At 39.3% G+C, this 13,899-nt stretch overlaps 1 protein-coding gene and 1 pseudogene across 1 annotated transcript in view; one reads left to right on the forward strand and one right to left on the reverse strand.

The window, feature by feature from the left end:
- The window catches only part of LRMDA (leucine rich melanocyte differentiation associated), a 1,099,488-nt gene that overhangs the window by 804,066 nt on the left and 281,523 nt on the right, over nt 1-13,899 (forward strand). The gene's annotated exons all lie outside the window — the stretch shown is intronic.
- Nucleotides 1,482-1,582, reverse strand: LOC135274054 (U6 spliceosomal RNA; annotated as a pseudogene).

Genomic DNA, 13,899 nt, shown 5'->3' on the forward strand with positions numbered 1-13,899 from the left:
TGCCTGTTTTCATTCTTAATTTTTCCTTCACTCATTGGTTGTTCAGGAGCATGTTGCTTAATTTCCATGGTTTCCAGCATTCTTTTTGTTACTGACTTCTAGTTTTATTCTATTGTGGTCTGAGAAGATACTTGATATAATTTTGATTTATCAAAAATTGTTGAGAATTGTTTTGTGGCATAACATATGGTCTCTCCTGGAAAGTGTTGCATCTGCTGATACGAATGTGTATTCTGTAGTTGTTGGGTGAAATGTTACATACATGTCTGTGAATTCCATTTGGTCTCTGGTGTAGTTTAATTCCAACATTTCTTTGTTGATTTTCTGTCTAGATTATCTGTTCAGTGCTGAGAGTAAGGTGTTGAAGTCCCCAACTATTATTGTATTGGGGTCTATATCTCCTTTTAGATCTAATAATATTTGTTTTATATATCTTAGTGCTCTGGTGTTGGGTACATAAACATTTATAATTCTTAAATTCTCTTGCTGAATTGATTCCTTTGTTATAAATATCCTTCTTTGTCGCTTTTTAGAGATTTTGACTTGAAGTCTGTTTTGTCTGATATAAGTGTAGCTGCTTATGCTTGCTTTTGGTTTCTGCTTTTGTGGGATATCTTTTTACCTTCCTTCAGTTTAAGTCTATATGTATCTTTACATGTGAGGTGAGTTTCTTGTCCATAGAATATAATTGGATCTTTTAAAAAAATATTCATTCATCCTATGTGTTTTTAATTGGAGAATTTAATCCATTTTTATTCAAGGCTGTTATTGATAGGTGAGGACTTTTGTCATTTTATTCATTTTTTCCTGGTTGTTTGGTATATCTTGTATTCTTTATTCCTCTCTTATTATTTAATTTTGCACTTGGATATTCTCTGTAGTGACAAGTTTCTCTTCTTCTTTTGTGTATTGGCTTGCTTCTTTTCTCTTTCTTCCTTGTGTATTGTCTCTACCAGTGAGTATTTTAGTCATTTTTTGCATGTTTTCATGATGGTGATTATCATTTTCCAGAAGTAAGTCTTCCTCGAGCATTTCTTGTAAGGCCGATCTAGTAGTGATGAATCCACTTAGTTTTGGCTTGTCTGCAAAAGAATTTATTTCTCCTTAATTTCTAAAGGATAGCTTTGCCAGGTATTATAGTCTTGGCTGGCAGGTTTTTTTTTTCCTTTAATTCTTTGAATATGTCATCCTATTGTCTCTTGGGCTGTAAGGTTTCTGCTAAGAAACCCATTGTTAATGTAATGAGGGTTCCCTTATATGTGACTTGATGCTCTCCTCTTGCTGTTTTTAGGATTCAATCTTCATCTTTGAGTTTTGACAATTTGAGTATAATGTGCCTCTAAGAGAACCTGTTTGGGATGACTCTATTTGGAGTTCTTTCATCTTCCTGAATCTGGATCAGTCTATCTTTCTTTCAAGACTTGGGAAGTTTTTAACTATTACTTCATTATGTATGTTTTCTGAACCCTTGTCCTTCTCTTAAAAATATGAACTACACAAATTCATATGCCATCCTTGTGTAGGGGGCATGCTAATCTTCTCTGTATCATTATAATTTCAGTATAGGTACCACTGAAGTGATTTTTTTTTTTTTTAGATGAAGTCTTGCTCTGTCACCAGGCTGGAGTGCAGTGGCACAGTCTTGGCTCATTGCAACCTCTGCCTCCTGGGTTCAAGCAATTCTCCTGCCTCAGCCTTCTGAGTAGCTGGGATTACAGGCACGCACCACCACACCTGGCTAATTTTTGTATTCTTAGTAGAGATGGAATTTCACCATGTTGGCCAGGATGTTCTTGATCTCTTTACTAGAGATGGAGTTTCACCATGTTGGCCAGGATGGTCTCAACCTTGTGATCCACCTGCCTTGGCTTCCCAAAGTGCTGAGATTACAGGCGTGAGTCACTATACCCAGGCTGAAATGAGCATTTTTAAGAAATAAATTTTGATAAGATGGCCAACATCAGCAAATGGATTACTTCTTGCCAGCTTAGCAACCCCACTGGAAAGAATGCTCTTTCCAATAGTTCAAGACAAAATTTCAAGACTGACTTGTATTGGCTGGATTGGTTTACATTTCAATCTTTGAACTAATCACCTGGATCAGGCTAACACTTTGTACCAGGAACTGGGCTTAGATCCATCAGAATCATATGAAATGAAAGGTGGGAAGCACTGTCTCTAAAAAAAAAAAAAATAGTACTCACTGGTCGTTACAAAATGAAAAGTGAATTAATGTTAATGCTGGGCATGCAAAAATAAGAGCCTTTGACTATACTCTTATGCTTAGGTCATAGTATCAAGGAAATAATTAGGTTTAGGCTTTTCTGCTTAGGTTTATTGTTACTTAAACTCACTTCTTATAAGCCTTGAAAAGCAATACACATAACTTCAGTAATGAGTCTGCAAGTCGAACTTTAAATATTTGCTTTACATATTTTTTGAAAGTCATATATATGTACAAACATTTTTATACACATACTTATAAAGGTAGATAACATTTCTGCAGGATGAACCCATCATGTAAACTCATTGATGTGCCATGTGTGCACAATAGGTGGAATATGACTAAAAAATTTAGAGTGACATTTGAGCCATCTTGATAGGTTTATGGAGTTGTTGGAGAAGGAAAAATATTAATGAGGAACAAAATTGTTGGCAATAACATTAGAAAACAAACCTTATGTAATTCTAGCTACTTGAGAGGCTGAGGTGGGAGGATTTCTTGAGGTTAGGAATTCAAGGCCACCTGGGCAACATAGCAAGACTCCATCTCTAAAAAAATAAAAAACAAATTAGTCAGATGTGGTGGTATGCACTGGTAGTCCCAGGTACCCAGGAGGCAGAGGTGGAGTATCACTTGAACTCAGGAGTTGAAGCTTTATGCATGCCATTGTACTCCAGCCTGGACAACAATGTGAGACTCCATTTCTTAAAGAAAACCAAAAACCTTCACATGCCTATAACTTGGAGTCAGGAATCACTTGGGTTCCCAGTGATTGAAATCTTTACCATCAGTATTCACTCATGCTAGCTTCATGCTCCCAGCCTGCTCCCCTCGTGCACCCAGCTTCTCATTGACATGCTTTATTTTCTGAATGATTCTCAGTGAAAAGAACAAAGTGTGGTGATGGAAAGTACAGTTGCTTGGCATTCAGGTTTAGGTTCTGGCTCTAGCACTGTGTGATGTTTATAAGTCTTTTCTCATTTCTGGGTCTCAGCTTCATCTTCTGTCAAGTGAAAGATCAGGATAACTGATCCCAAATAACTCTCTGGCATATATATGTTTGGCACCTACATCTTTTCTGATTGGTCTTGGGTTAATCAATGTCTTTCCTCTGTAACTTACTTAGCCCTAGGCTTGGGAAATGGGCATTAACTTCTTCTGTGCAGATTCTTTCCCAAGCTTTCAAATCCATGGCCTTTAGTTTTGAGATTCTCCTGGCCCCTGTTTTTTCCCCCAGAGTGAACCCTCTTGACAAATTCATGCTTTCCAGCAAGCTTACCAGGGGAAGTCATGCTGGCCAGGGTGACTTGTGATACTGTTGCACAGCTGGCTCTGGCCTGTGCCTGATTGCTGCTGGCACACTCCTGTTGCCAGGCATTTGCCCTTTCTTAAGCCCTTGCTAACCAATTTCTCTACAGAATATATGTGGTATGTGCCCTAACAAAATTTTCCTCATAATGAAATAGAATCATTTTCATATAACTTTGCCATGTTGTTAACATTAGCATTTTGGGGAAAGTCTTCTTCATAGTTGTTTATAAACTCATTTTCAAATTGAAAAAAAATTCAAATGGTAACTTTAGAGAAGGGTACTTTCCAAACATCAAATGATCGATCTTTACTTTGGAAGGTACCTCTTGAGTCACCTTTTCCTCTCTAGAAAGGTGATTCCAAGGCACACTTGTTTCTGATGAAGTGTTTCACTGTACTTTATTATCACCTGGGACCACAAAAGAAACTTCCAACAAACTTAAAAAGTCATCGATTTATCTCATTCTCTCTCTTTCTTATGCTTTTGAAAATTTTTTTTAGCAGTTTATAGCAGTATCAAATTCAAAGAAAAATCAAAATAGGAAAAAACTCTACAGTTTGAAAAATGGACTTGATGATGATTCTACTGAGGCATTGTTTCCAAGTTTGCATGATGGTTTCTTTTTTGTCTTTTAGCCAGCAGTAAGATATTCTTCCATAGCACATTGCTCAAACTTCTATGTAACTTATATTACATATTTACAATGTTTTGCCCCATTGGACTATAAGCCCAGGCAGGGATGGCAGCGTATTCATTCTTGGATCCCTATCATCTTGCTTAATGCTTGCTGTGTAGAAAGTGCTCATAGGCTCAAGTAGAAGAATGCTATGTGGTAGCAAGAATAATATGTAGGGGTAAGATGTTAAACATGCATAAATATTGAAACAAATAAATTGATTTTGGTGATAGGTGACCCTGAGAAGGATAAAACTGTAACTCAGAGGCCCCTCTATGTTATAGTGACAAAACCTCTGTCAACTCTGATGTCTTCTGCAACAGGTTAAAAAAGAATGGAAAGCGCTATTCAACCATCTCAAACTCTGCCTCCATAATAATGATGGACTTGCTGTCATCATAACTCATTCATAGGTAATCTTGCAAGAGCTGAAGTTTGGAACTACTGCCATTTGGAAGAGTTTCATTCACTGTAAGGGAAAGCTGAGAATCTGATTCATTTACTTTTTGTTCTCCCTTTTAGCAGTAATTTGTTCATTTACCTTTAATGTTGAAAGCAAGCAGGTTGAGGCCAGGCATGGTGGCTCATGCCTGTAATCCCAACACTTTGGGAGGCCGAGACTGGCAGATTACTTGAGGCCAGGAGTTCAAGACCAGCCTGGCAAACATTGCGAAATGCCATCTCTACTAAAAATTTGCCAGGTGTGGTGATACATACCTATAGTCCCAGCTACTTGGGAGGCTGAGGCATGAGAATTGCTTGAATCCAGGAGGCAGAGGTTGCATTGAGCTGAGATTGTACCATTACACTTCAACCTGGGTGACAGAGCAAGATTCTGTCTCAAAAAAAAAGAAGCAGATTGAAATGTGTTTTCCATTTGCAAGTGGCATAATCATTTTAGTCGGAGGTGTGTCCATTGCAAGTATTTCGGTTAGCTTGGCTGCTTCTCATGCTGTTTGCCTAGATGGCAATTCAGCACTTCAGATTTTGCTCTCTTAAATTCCAGCTTTATCCCATAGGAGAGGTGCAGATTTCTATTTCTTATCTTTGGTCTGTTTTAATTTTTTGGGAGAGGAGTCCTGAGTACTAAAGAGAAAGGTACACATGGAGAAATGTAAAACATATTTTCAGGCACCTTTGTGAAAGAAAAGTTTAATGGGATATTATAGTACTATGGGAAATGGAGAGAGAGAAGAATCATGCCCCATGCTTAACCTTTTGGACTCATCTTTGCCAATTTCTGTGTGCAGTTTAGTAAATTAAATAAGCTTTCCTTAGCCTGGAACTGTCTGTGATAGTGCAACCTTTCATTGTGGTATCACAGACAGACGTTCAGCGTTCAAGACCGGGGCCTGACACCGTTCAAAAGTGAAGGAACCTGTGGCAATTTTAAACATTCCAACCATATTAATTCCAGTGACAGTTATCCTGTAAGTTATTTGAAATGAATTCTCCCTCTTCAACTTTTGAAACTTATATTTAATCCCCATGACTTCTGGGGCCTGCAGAGGGGCACTCTGTGTGACTGAGTGTGTCAAGCAGGAGGCAGAAGCAGGAAATTGTTGATCCAGTCCAATTTATGTCTTTCCTCATCTTTTAGCTTTCCTCTGTACCTTATTCATGTTTCTAAGGAGACACCTTACATTTCTAAAAGAAAGGTTGAATAACGGTTTGGAGTTCTTTCTTCGAGGGCAATGTTTTTATTACTGCTCTTCCACCCAGGCTGAAAGTTGAGTGTCATCTGTCAAGCCTCAGCAGCTAGGCACTTTGCAGTCAATATTGGGCTCAGTGGTTCTCATCAAGCACTATTGAGCTCTGGTTAATAGAGTCATTTCTTTTCATGTGCTCAAACTCAATGCAGCTGACTTCTGCTTTCTCTGTCCTGGGAGCACACAGGGACCTGTGCCCTTCTCCAATGGTAGGACCATTCTCAGAAAGTGCTCCTCAATTTCCACATGGTCAAGAAGTATTGGATGTCTGTAACAAGCACAGGGAAGGCTTGGTATGGCGCCCAGTGTTTACACTTAAGAGAGGGCTGGGGGGAATGGTCAGAGAAGACCCACAAGGCCCTTATGGACTGAGTCCCAAGGTGACTGTACATTGGTTACTGTTGGGGAAGAGTCAGATTTTCAACTTTCCATTTGTGTTGGTTTGATGTTATTGCTAGTCATCCATAAGTTAGAAATGATCATATTAGTTCATGCCTAAGAAACTAATTTACAAACCGAAAGACTAACATGTTACTTCCATTTGAGTGAGGGATGGTGTTCACAAAGCTACCAGTCTGTTCACATTTGCATAGAGATCTCCTTCCCTGGTATTAGGCTAACTGGTAAAGTAAATTAATCATCTGCAAGATTTCTAAGTGAGAATGAATGATGGCATAGCTGTTAAGGTTACAAGTCAAATCAGCCTGGTGGTCACCCTTAATCCCTACGTGATCTCAGGCCAGTAAGATCTCAGGCAAATCAAGGCTCTTTAAGCCTTAACTGATCTAGGCAATGAGATACTAAGAGTACTTACCTCATAGAGTTGTTCGGAGGATTAACCAGGATAATAAAAGAGTATGTATGAAAATGCTTGGCACATAATAAGTACTCAATAAATATTCACACTGGTATTAGTTGTATAACGATAATCATCATTTTTTTTTTGTAATAAAGGTAATTGGATATGTTTCTAGGTCATTTCATCCTATAATGATAGAATCTGGAGACTTACACCTGCTCCTCCATAGAATACTCCTTTGCAAGGACAGGATTGCCTGTTAGCTGCTAGAGGAAGACCGATAATTTCTTATTTACCAACTCTTCTTTCTCTAGATCCTGTGTTGCTTTGTTTGAGTTTACGAATATGTATTTAATTACTATTTATATAACATTTGCTATATGCAGTAATATTGTGCTCTTTATCGTATTACCTAATTTAGTTCTCAACGATACCTGTTTGAGGAAAGAGTCATTATCTCCATTATTCAGAACAGGAAACTAAAGTACAGGGAAGTAAGACAATGAGGAGGTGGAGCAGCTGGGGCTTCGACTTAGGTCTGTCTACTAAATTCCATGTCTATGACATTAAGCTATCCCGCCTCTTTATTTATAACTCAGTATATTAGACCTTGAATTAATTATATTATTACTAATTTTATATTTGTTACAAAGTGGCATTTTTGATGAGTTTTGAGAAATGCCCTGGTATATTTACTTAATTGAATGGATTACAATTTGAAACTTTATTTTGGCGTTTCACAGGTTAGAACTTAAAAACTAGACTTGTAGCAGGAGATGACTTTGTTTTGATTCCAGAGAACATTCAATCTCTGGGTGATGATCCAATTAATGCAGACTGGAATTTCCCAGATAGCTCTTATGGGACAGTGATACAGGAAGGACACATTATCAATAGTGCTGATAAATTCAAATTGTAACTAACCTTGCTTAGATAGACCCAAGATAGTCATGCCTCCTTCTATAGGGACTCTTTGGGGCATGATAGACCAGATACCATGATAAAGAATGGCATTCCCATAGTCGAGGTAAATTTCCACAGGTCACGGTGTGCAACTTCCTTTCTCGGCAAGAATTTTCTTAACTTCATGCACATAGTATATATAATTTTTAAACAGCTATTTTTAGGTATAATTCATATAGCATAATATTTGCCAATTTAAATTATATAATTCAATGATTTTTGACATACTACACTATAACTTTTAAAATTGTGGTAAAAATGTACCATTTAAACTATTTTAAGCATATAAGTCAGTGGTATTAATGATGTTTACAGTATTGTGCAACCATCACAACTTTATTTACAAGCCTGTTTTTATCACTCCAGTAGAAGCTCTATAATTATTAAGCAATAACTCCCTTTTCCTCTACTCCAGCCCTGGTAGCCTCTATTCTATTTCTGCCTCTATGATTTGCTAAGTGGAATGATGCAATATCTGTCATTTTATGTCTAGCTTATAGACATACACCTTGAAAACAAGGTTTATCCATGTGGAAGCATGAATCAGAAATGCATTCCTTTTGATGGCCAAATAATATTCCATTGTAAACATAATATTCTTGAATGAAGCTGTCAATCTTGTGAGTAAAATAACCAGTTTTGTGTGAAATGTCTCATTTGACACAACAAACTTGGAAAACATGTTGAGGATATTTCTAGAATGGTTCCCAATCTATAAACTCCTGTGTTATTATTTACTCATTGTTTTTCTTGATATCAGTTCACTTTTAAAATGTCTTAAATACTTATTTTGTCCTAATTAATGTTCATAAAGGCCATAGGTTGACATAATATTGCATATTGCTAGTAAAATGATTTACATGTATTCTGTGTACTTCCTAAAATGTATCTTCTACCTCAGCCTTATATAGGCTATAATTCCCACTTCTCTGATTCCCAAACTTGAGGGGTGAGCTTTGTGTCAGTACATACTAGAGTGCCAAATTCCCTGTGGAACAGAAATGAAGAGGAGAGGAATTCTAACAAATATAACCTGGTATGAAGGCCAAGGTTAACCCTAACTCAAACCCCAACCCTGGGATCGATTAGTAGGTTCAGGTCTGGGCCAAACTGCTTCTAATCAGCTGTGTGATTTTGACATAGTCCTCTGTGCCTTAGTTTCCTCTGTCTTAAGCAGGTTAAAATAGATTGTCTCCTCCCGTTCCTCCTTCCTGGATGTCCTGCTTCTCTCCCACGTTCAGGAATGACAGGGCTAGTGTGTGCTTCTGCGCTTGCCCTCCATGGTGTTGTACTGGAGGGATTTCCATTTCTTTGGCTTTGTGATATTGACACTCCTCCCGTTTCACTTCCCTCACCCCTATTATGTTAGATCAAACTTGATCTGATGTAACTCTTAATGATTTCCTTTCTAAGGAGGGCATTAGGAGAGTCTGCATCAAGGACATCACTTACCTTCATTTAGAACTGGGGGCATCTGCGCTGTGTCCATTTCTTGCAGCGATAAAATGGCAGTAAATCAGAAAAAATGCCATGCCCCTCAGAACCTCGAGAATGAGCTCTGGAGCATTCTGCTTACAGGGATGTAGGCTTGTCAGTGAGTAAATCAGCTCTGTCCTTACGCCCCCATTGCATCAGGGAAATCTCTGACTTTGTGGGATGGGTTTGACGTGTCAGTCAATCTCTCTCTACCCGCATTTAGGTTGAGAGTGTATCTCTCCCTTGTTTTCTCCCAGCATGTTTAGTGAGCTTATTGGCCCCCTAGGTTTTATTGCCAGCCACAGCTTAGTCCTTGTCAGAGAGATTATTATATGAACCCTGGGTGACTTCTGACTGCAGAAGGGCCCTGGATTTACATTTTTGCATTCCAAAGTCAGTAATATAAATGACTAATGGAACACTGGGCCACCGAATATTTATATATCTATTTTGAAATTTACATTTCTCCCTTTCTCAAGATGGGGTTTGCTGCTCCCAGGTCGTAGTTGATGGGCCAGTAGCATCCGTGGTGACATAAAGCAATCATCCGGGGAGAGTGCTTCCCAGCCCCAGTGGCGCACGGTGATGTGCTGCAGGTTATTATGCCAGCAATTCAGCAGTAATCGAACCCCCCATCTCCCTGGCCCTCTCCCTGCTTCCCTTTTATGATGTCCAATAAATTTTACATGCTCCAATTTGCCTCATCCACCAACCTAATACTGTTTGAATTAAGAGTCTCTTCCGTAGCTTTCAACAATGGAAACTTTGCTTTCTCCAAAATTACTTACAAAGGCCACTCATAACTGTGCCAGAAAGGAGGCTGGACTGTGCAGGTGGAGACAGTGCACAGTTGGCTGGTCCATATAGAAGACGGGGTTGCCCAGTTGTTGAACTTGCTGACTACGTGATACATTGAGATGGAAGAGACTGTCTATAGATACACACTAAGTTGTTTTGAATGAAAAGATTGTATTAAATTAGGAATCTTTTTAAAAAGTGGAACATATATTTGAAAGTTCCCTAGTACCTGATACTTTTCATGATATATAGTACAAATTAATAATAGCAGTAACAATAATAGCAACACTACTTAAGTATTTACTACTAGCTGAATTATTCTAAGCCATTTGCATGCATTTTAAAATTCTAACAGCCCCATGAGATTGAACCTTTTTGTAAACTTGCTTATAAAGGTGGAAATAGGTTCAGAGAGGTTAAGTTCCTCAAGATTACACAGCTAGTAATCATAGTAGTCAACAGGGCTAGGACTAGATGTCGTATTGTCTGATACTCATTTTTAACATTACCTAATACCACCATGTGGTGTAGCCAGGAAGCAGAGATCTTGAGATGAATGTTAGCAAATTTCTCATTCACTCAAGCCACTCACCACTCCCTTTTCTGTTCCCTGTCAGTATTTACGAAGCATCTACTCTGTGCATGCCATGTTCTGAACACCAGGTATCAATACAGCAGTGAAGATGGCCCGCAGTCCCTACTGTTGTGTAGTTAATATTTTAATAAGTGTAGTCAGACAATAGACAGGTAAAGAAATAAACCACATACTTTCTAATATTGACTGGTGCCTCAAAGAAAATGCATGAGAGCAATGCAGTGGAAAATGTCCAGTTGGGGAGGGTGGCAACAAAGGCTTTCCCGAAGGCAGGGCATTTGAGCTGAGACCTAAATGATGAAGATGGGCTGGGAGCTGGTGTATAGAGCATAGGGTCCAGCTAGAGGAAAGGCAACTGTAAAGAACCAAGTCAGGAATCGGTGTCTTGTGTTGGAAAGCCAGGAGGAAGACCAGAGTGGCTGAAGCATTATTAGCTGTGGAGAGCAGATTATGAAGTCAGGAGGTTGGCAGACCTCAGGGTGTGAGAGCAGGGCAGGGAGTGGGGATACCGTGGTGTTTTCAGTTCTTCCAATCAATATTTTACTGCCTGCAGCCCATTTTCTTTTACAGCCTGTCTTCTTTTCCTTCTGCTTTGACTCGAGTCTTACCTCATAATGGGCATTTTAATCCTGTCTGTGATGCAACTCAATGCTTCATGCTGGGCACCTTGCTTTGTTTCAGCTCGGGGCAGCATTAAAAAAGAACAGAGGAAATCTCCAGCCGAGAGGGGCTCAGGAAGGAGTGCAGGTTGCAATCTGAGAGCTCTAATTAAATCAATGCCATGTACATCCTGTCCACAAAGCTGGGGGGCAACTGCATGCTCTTTACTGATGCCATGATATACACTTAAGAGCTGTGTGACTTCACAGAAGCAATTAAGTTGTCCCATTTAATCAGTGGTAAGGCCACCATCAATAACAATTATTATTTTTATTGATTTGATAAGTGCACAGTCGAAATAATCACAGAGAATAACTATCTCTTTCCCCCTGTCCTTTGCCTAAATGCTAAACCCTAGGCTACCCAGGCCAAATCTATAGTGACCTCTTGAACAATTTTACTACAGATCCGTATGTAATCAAGAATTCCTACCTTGGCCAGGTATAATAGCTCATTCCTGTAATTCCAGCAGTTTGGGAGTCCAAGGTGGGTGAATTGTATGAACTCAGGAGTTCTAGACCAGCCTGAGCAATGTGGCAAAACCCCGTTTCTACAAAAAATACAAAAATTAGCTGAATGTGGTAGCATGTGCCTGTAATCCCAGCTACTTGGGAGGGTAAGGTGGGAAGATCTCTTGAGCCCAGAAGGTGGAGGTTGCAGTGAGCCAAGATCACGCCACTGCACTCCAGCCTGGACAGCAGAGTGAGATCCTGTCTTGGAAAAAATAATAATAATTTTCTACCTTATAAAATTTCCATGCTAAAAAAAAATCCATGCTTTTTCATTGAAACAGAACTTTTGAACTTTCCAGTCCTCTGCTTGGTAACAAAGAAATGCTCCCTATGGTAAATAATTAAATCTGCATTTTATCTTTCAGTCCTACCTGTCTTCTTTATTGTTTTCCCATAACTCAGCCTGTGATCTCATTTTGGCCAAAAATGTAGGTTCAGTGACAGAAAACAGGCCTGGCTGGACGTTGCCTAGTTGTGGATATATACATGATTATGTGGATGCTACAGAACCTGAAGGACTATCTAAGTGGCATTATCAGAATCTGCTTTTACCCCGAGACCTTTATTATCTTTCTCCATCTCACTTACAGTTTAGCATCTTTACATATGTAGTTCCAAAGGTCTGAAATTACTTCCCCTCACTTTCTTGCTAATTAATTCCATATATTTGCAACCAAGGGAGAGAAGCAGACTCAAAGTATACCAAAATTGGATTCCAGGCTTGGGGAATGAAAGAGTGAACCTTGATTCAGGGGGAAAAAGGGGGTCCTGACTTATGTTTGCAGTCATCCAGTAGGAAAAGCTAAAATGTGTATGGGGTCTATCCCTCTCCACTATCCCACCATGAGAGATCCACGAAGGAAGACGGAGGGATTGTTGGTCTTCCATAGTACTTCTCCCGGCGGATAGCATGTCGTAATTCCCACTTGACGTCATTAAAGGTAAAAGTCTCAGAAATCCTGAATGACTCTCGCAGAGATGCCCCCATCTCACCATCTATCTTGGATTTTTGGCCAGGTTGGCTTATCTGAGGGAATAGGGTTATAATCTGTCTACTGACACATGGACGCATTGGTTAACTAAATTTAAATCCTCCTCAGTGGACTTGGTGCCACATGGGACTTGTATGGGGCATTGGTCTCACAGTTCTCATTCTAGAGCACGTTGTTTCCAGATAGTTCTATACCTCTTCAATAGAACCTCGGATCCGTGGTCTGTGAGGAGAAACAGTGACCCAGGTTGTGTCAGATGTTTTTATATGTACCATGAAGAACTGCTTCTGATATCAGAAAGGTTTGGGAAATGCTTTAAGTTCAGTTTACCTCTTAGGCATTAACAAGATACATTAGCATAAGGGACTTTGAGATTCTAAAGTAATTTTTCAGCATTTTCCAAACAGACTCAGTCAAGGAACCCTTTGTAAGAACAAGCCTGTTCCCCAGAATATACATTGGAATAGCTGGTCTGGAGGCCGGGGTTAGTCTCTTCTCACACTGTTATAAAGATACTACCTGAGACTCGGTAATTTATAAAGAAAGGAGCTTTAATTGACTCACAGTTCCACATGGCTGGGGAGGCTTCAGGAAACTTATAATTATGGTGGAAGGCAAAGAAGAAGCAAGGCACCACTTACATGGCAGGGAGAGAGAGCGAGAGAGCAAAGGGGGAATTGCCCAAAACTTTTAAGACCATCAGCTCTCCTGAGAACTCACTCACTATCATGAGAACAGCATCGAGGAAACTGCCCCATGATCCGGTCACCTCCCACTGGGTCCCTCCTTCAACATGTGAGGATTACAGTTCAAGATGAGATTTGGGTGGAGACACAGAACCAAGCCATATAAAGGACTAGCCATTTATTTTTTTCTATAGGTAGGCTTGCCTATATACTATACATGAGTGAGCAGAATTTCTAGTGAGGAATTCCATGACAGTGCTGCATAGATTGTATATTAGATATCCCTGTTCCCAAATGTAAACATTTCCATGTGTACCCCTTCTAGACCAAAACTTCTGTATCTGGCTTCATGGAAAGGAGGTAGTCTTTTGGGCTAGAACGTACCGTTGGATCTAAGAACTGTGCATCCTCAAATTCTTTTTGTTGAATTTTGTGTAAATGTTTAGGGTATTTATACCTTGACAACCAATGGCTTTAAAGTTTAAAAACTGATAATT

The sequence above is a fragment of the Aotus nancymaae genome, unplaced genomic scaffold (assembly GCF_030222135.1).
Source record: "Aotus nancymaae isolate 86718 unplaced genomic scaffold, 86718_ANA_hifiasm-v0.15.2.pri h1tg000010l, whole genome shotgun sequence".
NCBI lineage: Eukaryota > Metazoa > Chordata > Mammalia > Primates > Aotidae > Aotus > Aotus nancymaae.